Raw genomic sequence first — 15,963 nt, forward strand, 5'->3', positions numbered from 1 at the left:
ACACGGCAAAAAGGCATAAATGCTAACTAGCTGTATAAATGACTGTTCTTGGTATTTTTTAATATAAGCAAATAAAACTTTTATCAGTTTTCTCTTCTAACTTTTGAACACCTTCAACATCTATAATCAGTATTAACAAGCTCCCTGATAAAGGGTAAGCTCGGCCATGCAGACACCCTGAAAACCTCACGTGCTCTATTACAAGTTAAATTTATTCACCATGACCTTAGGGCACAGTTTGCTTGTGAGTTCTCTCCACCTATAGCCCCAGCACCAGATCCAGCACCATTATCTCTAACTCTTGCCCTTGAAATGCTGGGAATGGTGGCCACCTCCTTGTGCAGGCAATATGGATCAGAGTAGACCTGAGCTTCAATAATGTGGGCTCCATCCTACGGCTGAACTTGGATGAGGCCAGGGTTACCAAAGCACAAATAATCCAGTCCTGAGTAGCTGAAGGATGTCACCTCTGACAATGCCACAGGACCGAATTTCCAAGCCTTGGGGAGAGGCTAAAATAGGTTTGACCTCTGTATTAGTCTGCTTGGGCTAGCATCACAAAATGCCACAGACTGGGGGCTTAGACAATAGAAATTTATTTCTCATAGTTCTGGAAGCTGGAGGTCGAACATGAAGGTCCAGCAGGGTTTGGATTCTGGTGGGAGTTCTCTACCTGGCTTGCAGATAACTGCCTTGTCATTGCAGCCCTCACATGGTCTTTCCTCTAAGCACAAGCTAAGAGAAAGAGGAAAAGAAGGAGGAGAGAGAGAGGCCATCAACTTATAAGGCCATCAACTCGATTGGGTTAGACCTACTTCCCCTAATGGCCTTATTTAACCTTAATTACCTCCTAAAGTCCCATCTCCAAATATAGTCACTTTGAGGGCTAGGGCTTCAACATATGACTTTTGGGAAGACACAATTCAGTCCTCGGGTGGCTTACATTTCAAGGAAAATACATGCTCCCTTTTGTTTTACTTTCCTGCACTACTGTCCATTCTCCTCTCCACACCATCCATATTCTGGAAGCCTGAGGCTCTTCTTGAAAATTGCACCTGGTCAAAGTTATAAATCAGTATGAATGAGTTGAAGTCCAATTCCTCCAGGTTTTAGTAGGGAAGAAAAGAATAAATCAGAAATTGGGATATCTGAACTAAAATAGATACAACTAAGTCATGAAAAACATAAAAAGAATAGGCTAGGGTTTTGAGGAAAATTTCCTGTACTTCACTCTGAAGTACAGTGCCCACCTATTTCACACCTGTCATGTATAAGCAGAAACCATAACTTTGGGCATTATGCTGTGCTCGTTTAACCTAAGATATGCCTAAACAGAGAGGAATATCTTTTAGGGGAAAGTTTTGCCCACCCAAAGTTCCCTGAATCCTGGATACAGTGCAGGGAACACCTGGTTCTTACAGAGAAAGAAGAGCATCTCCCAAGTATGCTCTACAGCGCTGTGGTCCCTGCATGAGTACATGTAAGTATAGGAAAGAAGGATGGCCCGCAATATCTCTATTTTGATCATTCACAATAATGTCAGTGGAACAAAAGCACAGAGAATTCATAGCATGAGGAGACCTATAGAATTTTGGTCAACACGGTGTTTTCTAAACTTATTTGACCAGTCTTCTTCTTGTTATAGCTGTGGTAAGCATTATTTGTGATCACCGACACTCAGCTCTTCCCCCTCTTCTCCCTGAGCACACTTTTCCAGTCAGACAGGGTCATGTGACTGGTTCTGGCCAATGGGGCTGTGAGCAGAAGTGGCAGGAAAGGAGGTCAGAGTTCCCTTTTGACTATACTTCCCCCTCCTTGGAGAGATCAGAGGCTGTGAATGCTGAACACCAAGACAGTGCAGCAAAAGTAGATCAAAAAAGCCTGGATTGCTGAGTATCCCCATGGAGGATGAGAACCTTGGAGAAACATCCTATCCGCAGTAAGCTTTGCATTAGATTTACAAATTAAACCATTGAAATTAGAAGTAAATTTTGTTGCAAGGCAAAAAAAAAAATTTGCTATTACAAGTTAACTTATCCTATCTTTTGCTAGTTTGCTATTATAAGTTAACTTATCCTATCCTGATTAACAGTCTGTAAAAGACTAGAAGACTCAGCGGGATGATATGTTTCTGAAAATAATGTATTAAGGAAAAACATCTAATTTGGGAAACCATTTTGTATCTTCAGTGCAAAAATAGCATATTCCATGAAAAAGGAACAGAAATCCATAAAGGAAAATAATATAATATAAAAAGATAAGGGTGAGAAACACTGGGAACATGTTGAGATAAGAAAAGATTCTAATAAAATTGAAATTAGATACTAGAATTAAAATTCAACATGCTCTCCCATAAAGCAGGGGAAGAGGCAAATAAATGAACAAAAAGAGAATGTGGTAAATGTGAAAATCAAGGAAGAAAGAATAAATCAACAAAACTAATAACCAGTGACATAACTGAAGAAAATGTTTCTCAGTTGAAATTTTAAAAAAGTAAGTTGGCAGACTGAAAGAATTTGCCAATTAATGATGTATTTAGATATATTATGCTATATTTTAAATAAAAGGATAAAAAATATCATAAGATATTGACCTATCTCCAAATGGTGCTTTGGCTAGAAATGAGGACCCACAAAGTTTACTATTTAAAAGGCCTCCAAATCTACCAGAGAGGGCACTTTTAAGGTAACCCATATGTGGTTCTCCCTCTTCTCTAGTAACTAATCAACACAACTGAACAGCTTCCACTCAAGAGCTCTTGCTTCTGGACTGATCTGGCAGAGACTTGATGACAAGGTAGAGCATCTGACAGATGTACCGACAGAAATACGTTTTTTTTTTTTTTTTTTTTTTGCTCCCACCACTTTCCACCGCCAACTCCATTCCTAGAACTTCCCCCTTTCTACCTAAATGTCCTTCTCTTTTCGGCATAGGATATCTGGCCTCAGTTTTGTGATTGCTTTATTGTGTGTCGTTATTTCTCATTGGGTATCATTATTTTTTCATTCTAATCAATAAAATGATCCAGAGGACTTATCTCTGGATGCTCAGAGAACTATTCTGGGTGCTCAGCTTTCCTCTTGGGACATTTGGCTAGTTTATCATTGTGCAGCATAATGTTGGGTCTTCTTGTACCTGATTCTTATGGGTGACCTACATTCTCCATCAGTTTTTCCTTCATATGGTATGGTTTCTCTACTTTTCTGGAACTCTGGTTTATTCCCAGTGCCTTACACCCATCCTTCATTATTTATACTATAGGAAAAATATCTGTCCTGTATAGGAATGTTTGTGCTTAAGAGATGAAACAGAAGCATGATACATGTCAACAAAAGTACACAGATGGTAAAAAATTAGGTGGGCCTCAAAGCTCTCATTGGCCATATGAAATGCTAGATGATAACAGAGCAATACGTGTGAAACCATTGAGAGGAAAATGTCATGAGCCAAGAATCTTATGTTCAGTCAAATTGTTCATGTGCAAAAACAAATAGTCCCTGTCATATAACTTCCTAAGAAAAACTTTCTGATATAATTCATTTGACCAAAAAAAATTAATAATCTCCAAATGGGGAAGTATCCTATAGGCTATAAATGAGTTAAACAGAGTTTAGTCTCGATGACTTTTGTAAATATGGTCAGTAGTTATAAGGCAAAATGTAAACATTAAAAATCTTTTCTGAGTAAAATACGGGGTGCAAAATGTAATCTTAGGTTCAATGCCCAGATTAGGTTACCAAAGACTGGGTCATTGCTAGGGTGGAGACAGAATAACTGACCATAAATTCTTCATCTTACATGTGGGCACCCAAAAGATACCATTACTTCTTGACTTTTCATACTGAGAAAAATACAGGGGTGCATTGTGGGATTGTTTATTTCTTTTGCTCATTTAGCAATAAGATTTGAGACACTAACTTGTTGCATATTGAAATTTACAAAGAACAAAAATGATATATGAAGGAATTTTGATTCAAAACCAATTCTTCTGACTTCTGGGTATTTCCCATCTTATCCTAATCTTCTTGATGACCCCATCCCTATCTCAGAACTAATTCCTCCTGAATCTTTCAGCTTCTAGTATATACCTACAGAATCAGCCTCACTCTTGCTTTTCTCTTCATTCACTTGGGAAAATAACTTTTTTGCCTGCACAGCCCTACCTCTGCCCTAAGCTTCTCAGTTGACAATCTTCCTTGTATTGTTTGCATTAACAGGTTGTCTATCTGTCTTCCTAGAATACAAGGCACACAGCACCCAGAAAAATTGCCCATTTCTCACAGGCACTTAATCCAGAGCAGTAATAAGCAGTATTCCACTCACCTGTTTCTGCACCTGTTTCCTATTTCTCCCAAGATGCTCTGATATCTATCTAGATCCTGATATAATATGTCCTTAAAATGGATCCTTCCAATAGTTAATGCTCCCCATCTCATCTCCTCACACTAATAAAAGCAAAAAAGAGAATAATGTTAACGGTGAACAACAACAGCCAAAGGAAACCCCAAAGCAGCATGCTGGCCATATTTTCTATTTGGATTATACTGTCTATTTGCCTAGATCATTATTTCTCCCAGGCTTAATGCCTAGAGGTATGTGCTAATTTGCCAAGCTGCTTTAATATTTAGTGAGGAGCCACAGCCGGCCAATAATTTTTAATAGCTTGTCCTCTATTGATTTCAACCCACACATTAAAGCGCCTAATAAAAATTTTAAAAGGATAGGTGAAGGGACATAAGGACAACAGAAAGTTAATAGCCTTGTCCACCTCCATTTGAAGAGAACAAGAGGATTACTTCAACTTCTGTGTGGTTTGTATAAGACAATTGCTTTCTGCAAGCATTTTTCAGCAAAGTTTTTTAAGGTGGGCTTACACAATGCGTAAGTACTTTAATTAATATGGTTGTATTCCTCAGCAAACTCTAAAATAAGTAATTTCTGATGAGTGTATAGATGGCTTTGTTTTATTTAAAAAAAAAATTCCTAGGGTGCCTAGGTGGCTCAGTAAGTTAAGTGTTCAACTCTTGGTTTCAGTTCAGATCATGAGCTCAAGGTTGGTGAGACGGAACCCCGTACTAGCTCCACGATGATAGTGTGGAGCCTGCTTGAGGTTCTCTCCCTCTCTCTCTGTCTCTCTCAAAACAAACAAATAAACTTAAAAAAAAAATCCCGATAATTGAATGGCACTTCAAGTGTTGACTCCACCGCCACTACCACCACGTGATTCAACTGGGGGTTGCCACAGGTGAAGCAAAAGATGCAGCCTTCAAACTGGAGGAACATATTTGCAGTTCCAGCAAAGTTCCCGGAAGCCCCGGCCTGAGGCTTCATGAAAGACAAGGCCTGTGCTTGTCCCCAGATTTGACTTGGGAAGAAGTAAGTGAGCTACCCAATATACATCATTTTAGAAAGAAAGGGTTGGGGTGCCTGGGTGGCTCAGTGGGTTAAGCATCCGACTCTTGGTTTTGGCTCAGGTCATGATCTCACGGTTCGTGGGTTCAAACCCCACATCGGGCTCTGTGCTGATAATGCGGAGCCTGCTTGGGATTTTCTCTCTGCTCCTCCCACGTGCTCTCTCTCTCTCTCTCTCTCTCTCACTTTCAGAATAAATAAATAAGCAAAAAAAAAAAAAAATTGTAGGAAGAAAGGGTTCACTCTGAAGCAGCCTTCAAACTTAGTATAGGAAATGAGTGCCCTCAAAGGATTTCTTTTGGATTATAAATACGGAGGTTTACCCAAAACCAAACATAGATTAAATCCTCCTTCAAGCAAGAAACTCTCCATAAATTCTACACAATAAAGGATAGGCCCTGTCCTTCGTGAAACCTCTGGCCTGGACTTCAGGAACCAGGCACAAGCCCTGAAGACAAATGGCTCAAAGTGTAAATCAAAGGTCTTCTACAACTGCCTCTACAACTGCCTCTGGTAAGTTATTTAAAACCACTCTTTGTAGTTTTTTTTCTTATCTAAAAGATAGATTTAATAGATTATAGATTAAAGTAAAGATAACATATTAAGGCACCTTGTATACAGTAGGCACATTTTATTATGGGCAATACTATGTGCTTTAGACAGAAAAGTCTCAATGGATTCTAGAGGGAAATAATCACTGTAGTTTGGGATATAAAAGGAAAGATTCATAAGTAGAGTGACCATATCATTTCTCTTCCAAAACAGGACACTTTTGAAGGACAAAGAGGGAACTTATTCTAAATATAATGAGGTCACAGGCAAAATTGTGCATGTTCCAGACCAACCAGGAGGTATGGTCAGCAAATGCTTGATTTAAGGTTTGAGGAAAGAATGGAAATGAAGTGGCAGGAATGTCTGAGTTGCAAGGGCTGGGTGCCATGTAGGTTTTTTATGAACTGTGATTAAAAAAGCCTGATCAGTCCTTGTTAAAGAATTCTTTCAAAGGTATAGGATATGATAAGGATAGAAGTAGACAGAAGAAGGATCTAGGTTGAAAAATATTTTATTTATATATTTTTTATTTATTTGAAAGAGAGAGAGAACACATGAGTGGAGGAGACAGGCAGAGAGAGAGAGAGAGAGAGAGAGAGAGAGAAAGAGAGAGAGAATCTCAAGCAGCCTCCATGCTCAGCAAAGCCCAATACAGGGCTTGATCCCATGAATGTGAGATCATGACCTTAGCCAAAATCAATAGTTGGACACTTAATCGACTGAGCCACCCAGGTGCTCTGCAAAATATTTGAAATTCCAAAATAACAACTTTGGTTTTATCTCTTAGACCATAAAGAGACGTTGGAAGTATTTCAGGAGAATAGCATAATGCAAAAATAGTATATTTAGATCAATTTGGCAGACTGGAAAAGGGAAAGAGTATAGAATCTAAAGGGATAGATACTGAAAGCACTATTCAGATATGAGGTGAGGTAGGGATGGTCTGGGACAGTAAAGAAATGGCTAAAGTAAGAAATGTTTGAGATGACTTAATCATAACTAATTATGAAAGAAGTAAGAGGGAGCTAACATTACTCCATGAGTTGAAAGTTATTTGATAGAAAGAGAAAGCCAATACGGTTGATAAAACTGATGACATTATATGTCACGTAGTTTTCAAAAGTATCTCAGCATGAAGAATAAAATACAGAAGAGATTTCTTTCTTGTTAATTTGTATTCACCGAGAAGTTCTCAGCAGGTGACAATATCATCATAGATGAAGATGCCTTGACAAGATGCATCCCTGAGACCTTGACTTTGTAATATACATTGAATGACCATTGGAGAAAAGAGCTGGCACTGGAGTTAGGCCTAGGAGTCCAGTTGGTCAGGAATGATCTGATCATACATCAAGGTCACCAAAGCCAGATAAGAAAGAGAAAGTTAAGTTTACTTATGGATACAAGGAGGGTAAGAAAGGAAAGATTCTATCTAGGAAATCAGGTAATAGAAATGAGGGACATATACAAAGACCTTGTGAAAAAGTTCTCTGGGCCAAGAGTGAAAAGATGTGGGGAGGGGGTATGAATAGAACAGGGAAGATGAAAGGTAAATCCAAAGGAATTTGACAGTTATTGATGAGTCACCTATAATTATCCTCATGAAAGGGATCAGAATGTGCCAATCCACATGTGTCACTTTGGCATAAAGCAATTGAGAATTAATAGATATAGGAAGGAATTCTCTGCCCTCCCTTTGTCTGTCTAAAATCAAGGCATAAATTTCCCTTTGAGGGAGGGGCCTTTCTCTCCCCCTCACTTCATTCCCTTCACCCCCATTCCAGGTAGAGAGGAGCAACTCTTGTCATTGAAGATGGAGAGTTGACACCAAGATGAGCTTGCATAAATGGACCTCACAAAAATAATTCTTAACTGCCATTAGCTCTCCCATATATTTCCTGGTATCTTCCCCACAATTTATTGTCCCTTGAAGCCCAAACCTTCTTCTTTTTGTTAAAGGGGTATATAAGCACCTAAGTCTAACCATTGCTTTGACTTTCATTTCTTTTCTGTAACTCCTGTGCATGAAAAAATTATAAAAAGTGTGTTCCTTTTCCCCTATTGATCTGTCTTTTCTTATTTAATTTTCAGTCCTCAGGTACAAAACTAAGAAGATAGAAAAACATTTTTCCTCCTCAACTCATTTTAACCATCTGTAAATCAAGGAAATTCCAACTTACGTAACTGAAAATCTCTTGCCCTTTCCAATAAATTGTACTGGAGCTCCCTCCTTATTTTATCTCCTGGCATGGGCAGGAAATGGTTTCAGAGGACAGATGACCTTGAAGTCGCAGGAGACAAGGGGCTAATCGGGCTGGGTGGGAGAGAAGTCCTTGAAGAACAAAGAGCTTCTGACTCCAGCAGGATTGTCCGAAAGCAATTTGCCACATAATTTCTCCACAGGTAAAATCCCTAAGGGCCAACAAATTAGCTGAGAAGGGAATGACTGCATCTACTAATTCTTTTATTTTTATTTTTTTAAATTATCTGAATTGTGCCCTTTCTCTGAGCCAGTCCATTGGATCAGCTGGATAGAAAGTCATACTGAATGAAGGAGTCATAATGAAACATATTAAGATGCTGTCCTGTCCTACCCATCCCCCCTTTCAAAAATTAATTAATTAATTAATTAATTAAACGCTGAAGGAATTGATGACCAGTGACAGTCTCTACAGAACAGTATGGAAATCAATTAAACAGAAGCTGAAAAATGCCTCAGGGTGTAATTGATAACACGATGAGGCAGGAAAAAAAATTACAAGTATGGAGTCAAATCCAAAAATTCTTACTTAGAGAAAACGCAGAGGCTTCTCATATCCCACAGGACCAATCTGGAAAGCTATTAGCGTTTGGAGAAGCGAGAACCAGAGAATAATTGTTGTTGTTTGTTTATTCTTGACAGTTTTAAAGGACAATTTCTCTTGGGGGAAAATTTCTGTTTCCCACTTAGAAGTTCCTTCTAAATGCAAACCATTCTGGAAAAGTTTTTTTAGCTCTTTCTTGAACTTTGGAAATGGATTTTGTGTAAACTTGTGGATCTGTGTATTTAATTGCTTCAGTAGATTATCATTCTTCAAATTCAGAGGTTTAAAAACATCACTGGACATGAAACACAATCAGAAAAGAAAAAAAAAAAATCAATGTTACAAAGATTAGATGCCAGACCAGTGAATGAAAGGCCAGGATTTTGTCCATGGTGGTCTCTGAATTGAACAGCTGCCATTTTCAGTATTGAAACATATTCATTGTTGCTGTGATTTTTCATAAAATGTTAAAATGGTCCAAGTGCTTTCTTGAATTATAGCCCAGTCAGTTTAGGCCTTTAGATCTGGCTCCCAGATTTTCTTAGTGTGTTATCCACTAAGCCACACATACTGCTACAAAAATCTAAATTCCTATTAAAATTTTTAAAGTTGGTCAAAAGATTTTGGTTTTTGTAGAAGAACACAATTGTCTGTTGTTTCCCTTGCATTATTAAAGATTTAATGATTTCTAACATGAGAATTAAATTATTAATGCATTTGGTACTAACACTATATAGTATTTCAATTCTTAAAGAACTTTTCTGAATCATGAGGTTATTTCAGGGAAAAAAACTCAGGAACATCAGATACCTGGAATGCATTGCTCTAAAATTAAGGTAAAATTATTGTACCCCATTAAAATTTGTAATCTCTTGTTAATGAAGTTTAAAAAGACAGCACATTTATCGCAGGGGAGCCTGGGGAAAGGAAGTAGTAATTATCAGAATATATGCACCAAATCATTATTCTACCTCATTCCTTATGCATTTAAACTGTCTCTCTCCACTACACAAGTCTTTTGTAATAAAAGCAGAAGATTTTGATAGCCTACTTAATGTAAATTTAGATGCAATTCACAGCTAGTTTTAAAAGAAGAAAAATCTTAAATTTTATTACCATAGTTCCCAGATTAATTAATGGCAGAAGGGTTAAAAATTCCAAATACATGTTGGTCTTGTTAACACATAATTGATTCCAACTCCTCAAAGACAGTTCTGCCTTTTTACGCCAGTCATGTAGGTTGTAAAGTAAAGTAATGTTCGTGAGTAATACAGCATAGCAAGACAGGTCTATGCAGGCTTTGTTCATTGATACCTATCTAAAGTTCTTTTTAAAAATTTTTTTAATGTTTATTCATTTTTGAGAGAGAGAGAGACAAAGAGACAGAGAGAGAGAGACAGAGGGCAAGCAGGGGAGGGGCAGAGAGAGAGAGGGAGACACAGAATCTGAGACAGGCTCCAGGCTCTGAGCTATCAGCACAGACCCCGACGTAGGGCGCAAACCCATGAACTGTGAGATCATGACCTGAGCCAAAGTTGGCTGCTTACCCAACTGAGCCACCCAGGCGCCCCTTTTCTAAAGTTATTTTTAATCATAATAAAAACAACAAATACTTGAGTGCCTACTGTGTGCCAAGCACGTTATAAGCACTATCTTGTGTAAACCCGACAGCAATTTTATGTGATATGAATGAGCATTTTCTTCATTACACAAATAAAAATCGTGTGACTCAAAGAAGTAACTTGTTCAAATTAATTCAGCTGGTAAATAGTATACCTGGGGTTTGAATGAGCATAGCTGACACTTGAGTCTATGGCTTATCACTCTGCAAAACTGCAGTCATCTGATAAATTTCTTCTGCAAAGTCAGAAAACTTTTCAAATTGGACAAGCGATTTCACTAACATTTTTCTTTCATTACTACCTATAAATGAGGAACCCGCCAGCAAAACCAGGTAAGAGCTTATCAGCTGCTTCACTTTTAGCAGAATAAGACTGTCAAGATATGTCTATATATTTAAAGTCCTGTATCACTTCTTCATCATGCCTATAGCAATTTTATGATCTATATGAGAAAAAAGTTCCCATCTCTCCCCTCTGACTGGCTGGCCAATCCATAGTACACTCCCCCGGTCATATCCCTATCTGGAAAAGCACAAGAACACAAAGACATTTCAAACACCATTACTGTGAAGCTTGCCTTAGCTTTCCCAAACAAAATGAGGCAGTTCCATGCCTCTGCATCTCACCACTCAGTTCTTACCTCCATCAGAGCAAAAACCACGGAACATTCTAAATTATCTGAGAGTGAATCATCTTCTTCGCTAGACCACACTCCAGGACTGTCTCTTAGTTTTCAGTGAATCTGTTGATGAACACAGTAAATCTATTTTTCAATCTCTCATTTTTCTAAAACGTGTTGCAATCACTGATTATTATTGCAATTTTCTCCTCAAGAGCCGGCCTAAATTATTATTCTAAAAAACAAACAAACAAAAACAGTGTTCGTAGCTTTGTAAGTGGGAAAACCAAAAAATAGCCACAAGCAATTGATCACAAAGTCACAAATTGCCTGAAGTCTCTGCTTGAGGAAAGACTCTTGAATAATGGAGAAGTCACAGTACCTCCTGGTGTACCATTTCATACTACTCTGTACCATGAACGTTTCAAAGAAGTTTCATGATTGAGAAAATGCAAAATTAATATTTAGCCTTTTGCAAAGTAATTTCGAGAATAATTTCATTTTAATAGCCTAAAACAATGGTTATGAACGAGGAACCACTTTAGAAATTAATACATTGGTTGCTGAACCAAAAAAGTGATTTACTCTATATCATCAATTAAAATGTATGATAACACTGTATCACTTTCATGTAGAATAAACAATGAACATCTTGAAAACTGTAAATTATATACATCCCGTAGAACCTAAAATAAAAAGGAAATTAAAAGCTGCTTAGCAAAAGCAAACCCAGTTTTCCCTTAAGGAAAGACATAAAGAACTTTTTAAAAGACTAAAGATTCAGGGTGCCTGGGTGGCTCAGTCGGTTAAGCCTCTGACTCTTGATTTTGGCTCCGGTCATGATCTCACAGTTCATGGCATCAAGCCCCACATCAGGCTCTGTGCTGACAGTGTGGAGCCCATTTGGGATTCTCTCTCTCTCTCTCTCTCTCTCTCTACCCCTCCTCTGCTCAGGTGCCTGTGCTCTCTCTCTCTCAAAATAAAGAAACATTTATAAATAAATAAATAAGCAAGCAAGATTCATATTTGAGCTCTTTCCTGATAATTCCTCTGAATCATTTAGTCTTATTGAAATGTACAATTATTACTTATGTTAGTAGAATATTCTCACATATATGTATGTGTGTGTGTTGATTTTTGGTTTTTGTAGCATCAGTGTAACCAGAGTTTTAAACTTTGTTATATCAAAAACGAATTATTTGAGATTTTAGCCAGTTCCTATTCTGCCTGGAGCCATGTCATAAAGGGTGGACGCAGACAAGATGTCGATATTCCAGACATGGAAGGCTCTCTGTAGTACAATGTAGTCAGAAAATTATATCTAATGATGTTCTCAGAGAGATCCTGAGGATTCAGGAAAGCTATTTCCTACCTCAACAATTTCTGAGATGAGAAATCCCAAGCTGGATGAGCACTCCACTGCCACAGATGCTACCGGGAAAGGGCTCAGAAGGGAGTTCACTTTTGCCACTGTGATGAGGTCTTTGTCGAGTTTGTATGTTCATGTGTAGACACATGCATAGCACAGGTGTAAGTGCCTAAGTGTTGTCCATAGATAAGGGAAGAAGGAAAAATATGCAAGCAAGTGCATGAATGTAATGTTAATGTACGTTCAGTAGCAGATGGACAACACAAGAGGGCCAAAGAGAGGGAAGCAGGGTGAAATGACTGCGTGGTGTACTACTAACCTCCATTCTGTCTTTCAGCATGCACGGGGTCATATTTCTTACCTACTCAAATAAATCTTTTATTCAACACCAGAAGCAATAGTATGTGTGATAGGGAGAAATAATGAGCCGCTGCAGATATCCCTGCCCTAATCCACAGAACCTGTATATGTTACCTTACGTGGCAAAATGGGCTTTGCAGATGTAGTTAAGACCTTGAGATGGGGAGATTACCTTGGATTATCTGGGTGAGCCCAATGTAATCGCAAGGGAAGCAGGAGGGGTAGAGATAGGGAAGAAGGTGTGAGGATGGCAGCACAGGTTGAAGGGATGTGGCCATGAGCAAAGGAACATGGGCTGCCTCTGAAAGTTAGGGAAGGCGAGGAATGGATTCTCTCACAGAGCCTCCAGAAGGAGCAAGGCTCTGCCGATACCTTGATTTTAGCCCTGTAAGTCCTATCTCAAAATTCTGACCTCCAGAACAGTCAGATAATAAATCTCTGTTGCTTTAAGTCACTAAGTTTGTGGTAATGTGTTACAGCAGCCTTTGGATACTGTCTTTGTTAATTTTTTTATTGTGATTGCCATCATTCTCTTCAAGATAAATATGCATTTTCTTTCCAGATGGAGTGCTCTTTGTTAGTACCTTTTGTACCGTAATGTAGAAAAGTTAGTGTCAGAATATGCTCTTATACATCAGGGCATCTCCTTCAACTTAAAAGGTAAGAAATAGTTTAAAAGTCCTGAAATCTCATTCAGGAAATGCTATATGCTAACTCCTATGTCTTTGTAATACATGCTTTATCTCAGCTCAACTCTCATTCTCCTCCACACACCAAAAGAATAGGCAAAGAATTCAGATACTATGACAGACAACGATGCAGGGCAGTGTAAGTAGGGTGGCATCAAAACTCTGTACAGGACAGGGGTTATGGTTATGGTTATGTGGCAAACTGTGCCAGAAATACTAGTAGATCACCAGAGATTTCCATCAGCCTTGCAGAACCAGTCATGAAGCCATCACAAAGTTCTGCTGCCTAAATATTGGGAACATGCAATGATAATGAAATAGAAAATTAATTTAAGTTCACAATGACCTTCAGGAGACTAACAGAAAAACCAGTGCACCAATGTGATCTGCAGCCCAGCAAGCCTTATTCCGATGGGAAATCAAATTAGCTGTTCTCTCGTTATCTTGGAACACTACCACAACTTGGTAGACCAATTGGCTACCTAGGCAGGTGGGTTCACTCAAGCTTTGAAAGATTTCTTCTAAGGTCTTCAGTGACCCTGATAAGAACACGTAGATTTGGGAGTCCTTGAAGGTACCAATAGTTTGGGTAATGACTTGTCCCTCAGAATAAGTGCTTTTCTTCATTTTGTGTTTCTCTTCATCTTGGATCCAGCCCCATCAGCCTATCAACTCATTAGCAAATCAGCGGCCCTAATAGTAAAGTCTGCACTGAGAATTAATGTTAATATTCCCTATTCATGTGCTCTCCTACAAATGCACCAGGGATTATTCTTACCATTATGGTGATTGGTAATAGACCTCATGAGGAAAGGGGACAAATGAAAGGGTAAATGAATGATTTGAAAGGCCATGTAGAATTCTGGTACCTACCAGATGAATAGTTACATTTTTTCCTTACCCCTCTCCCAAAAGAGGTCTGTCTCTCCACTGGGATTTCTAACTCTAGGGGAAAAGATTGGATCTTGTTACAGGTTGGAAGGATACTTCCTCAGAGTCAGTAATAGTGCCTGTGTCTCAGAAGTTAGAACAACAGGGACAGAGAATATGCTGGATTGTCTGTGTGGGATACAACTTCGGTTGGACAAGAAAACCTATGTAGATTATAGTCAATTATATTCCTTGGGGCGCCTGGCTGGCTCAGTCAATTAAGTGTCCACCCTTAGCTCAGGTCCTGATCTCATGGTTCGTGAGTTCAAGTCCTGCATCGGGCTCACTGCTGTCAACACAGAGGCCGCTTCAGATCCTCTGACCCTCTCTCTCTATGCCCCTCTCCCATGTACACACACACACACACACACACACTCTCTCTCTCAAATGTAAATAAACTTTAAAAAAAGTATAGCTATTATATTCTTTAAGATGGCTGAGTTTATTAAAGGGAACTTTCAATTACTTGGGCAGCTGAAAATTATCTGTTATAGGTCCTTTATGTGTCAGGCACTCTCTTCATATTGGAGATACAGACATGATTAGGACATAACTCTCTACAGACACAGGTAAGGAGAGATACAATGTCATGAGTTTGAGTCATGGCTCCATCTCTGAGTAGCTGTCAGACTTTGAGAAAGTTCTAGTGTTTCTTTCTCATTTATAAAGTGAAGCTATTAAAATCCCTATCATCTGATTCGGGTAGTAGTTAGCTGTTGCTTCCACTGAGTAGCTCAGAAACCAGTGTGGGAATAAATGGACACACGGATCCCTAAATGCTACGAGGGAGGTATATGCACATAGAGGGAAGCACAGGAGACCTGGGTGAAAGGGGACTTGATAAAGAATTTGTGGATATGGTGGAAGGCCCTGCAATCAAGACAGCACCCTGATTTATCAGATTTAGGGACTAAAGTTCCCCTATGCTCACTTAGCCAGACAAGTTCTAATAGAGCATCCTATCTACACAGCCTAAAGGTGCAGGCTGACCATTCATGGTGCTCTTTCTTGTTTGAGAGTAAATTGGAACCAGTAAAATAATATACACTTATTTATTTATTCATTTATTCATTCAGCTATTATCTGTTCAGCGAAGTAACAAGCATCAGCCAGGCTGAGGGTTTTACTGAAATGCTAATGCTAAGACAGGAGTTCAGCTGCCCCTTACTCCAGGCATTGGTTGAGTCCAACTGAACTGATTAGCATAGATTACTTTCTCCTTTCTCCACATAAACCTGCTGGTGTAGATTCAATGTTAATCAAAATATACTTCAAACAATAAAATTGGACCAACTTAAGTAGAGAAACTGAGAAATAATTCCTGTAATTATAATAAAATTGCGATCTACTTAAGAAATTTAAATTACATTGGGATTCTCTAACTGGCTGCCCTTTGTTGACCATTTTATTAAGTGGCATAATTCGATCTGTATTAGTAGGCCTACATTTATCAAATGAGAAGCTTACTGTCAGATCAGTGTATATCGTATCCATGAAGCAACACTCCTTACTAAATTGCCTTAGTCTTTTGTATAATTTGAGTGATATTCAGGGCATATGACTTATTGGAATGTTTTATGGTCTTCTAGAATCCTAAATCCTTGTA

General features: G+C 38.6%; 1 long non-coding RNA gene across 1 annotated transcript; it reads right to left on the reverse strand.

Annotated features, from left to right (window-relative positions):
- Nucleotides 1–949: 949 nt before the first annotated feature.
- Nucleotides 950–15,899, reverse strand: LOC122198842. Its single transcript, XR_006193181.1, has 4 exons — nucleotides 15,825–15,899; nucleotides 11,031–11,132; nucleotides 4,324–4,445; nucleotides 950–1,055 (listed from the first exon to the last, which is right to left on the reverse strand). It is a non-coding gene; the product is annotated as an uncharacterized LOC122198842 (long non-coding RNA).
- Between the last annotated feature and the right edge of the window lie 64 nt (nucleotides 15,900–15,963).

This window comes from Panthera leo, chromosome A1 (assembly GCF_018350215.1).
Source record: "Panthera leo isolate Ple1 chromosome A1, P.leo_Ple1_pat1.1, whole genome shotgun sequence".
Classification (NCBI taxonomy): Eukaryota; Metazoa; Chordata; class Mammalia; order Carnivora; family Felidae; genus Panthera; species Panthera leo.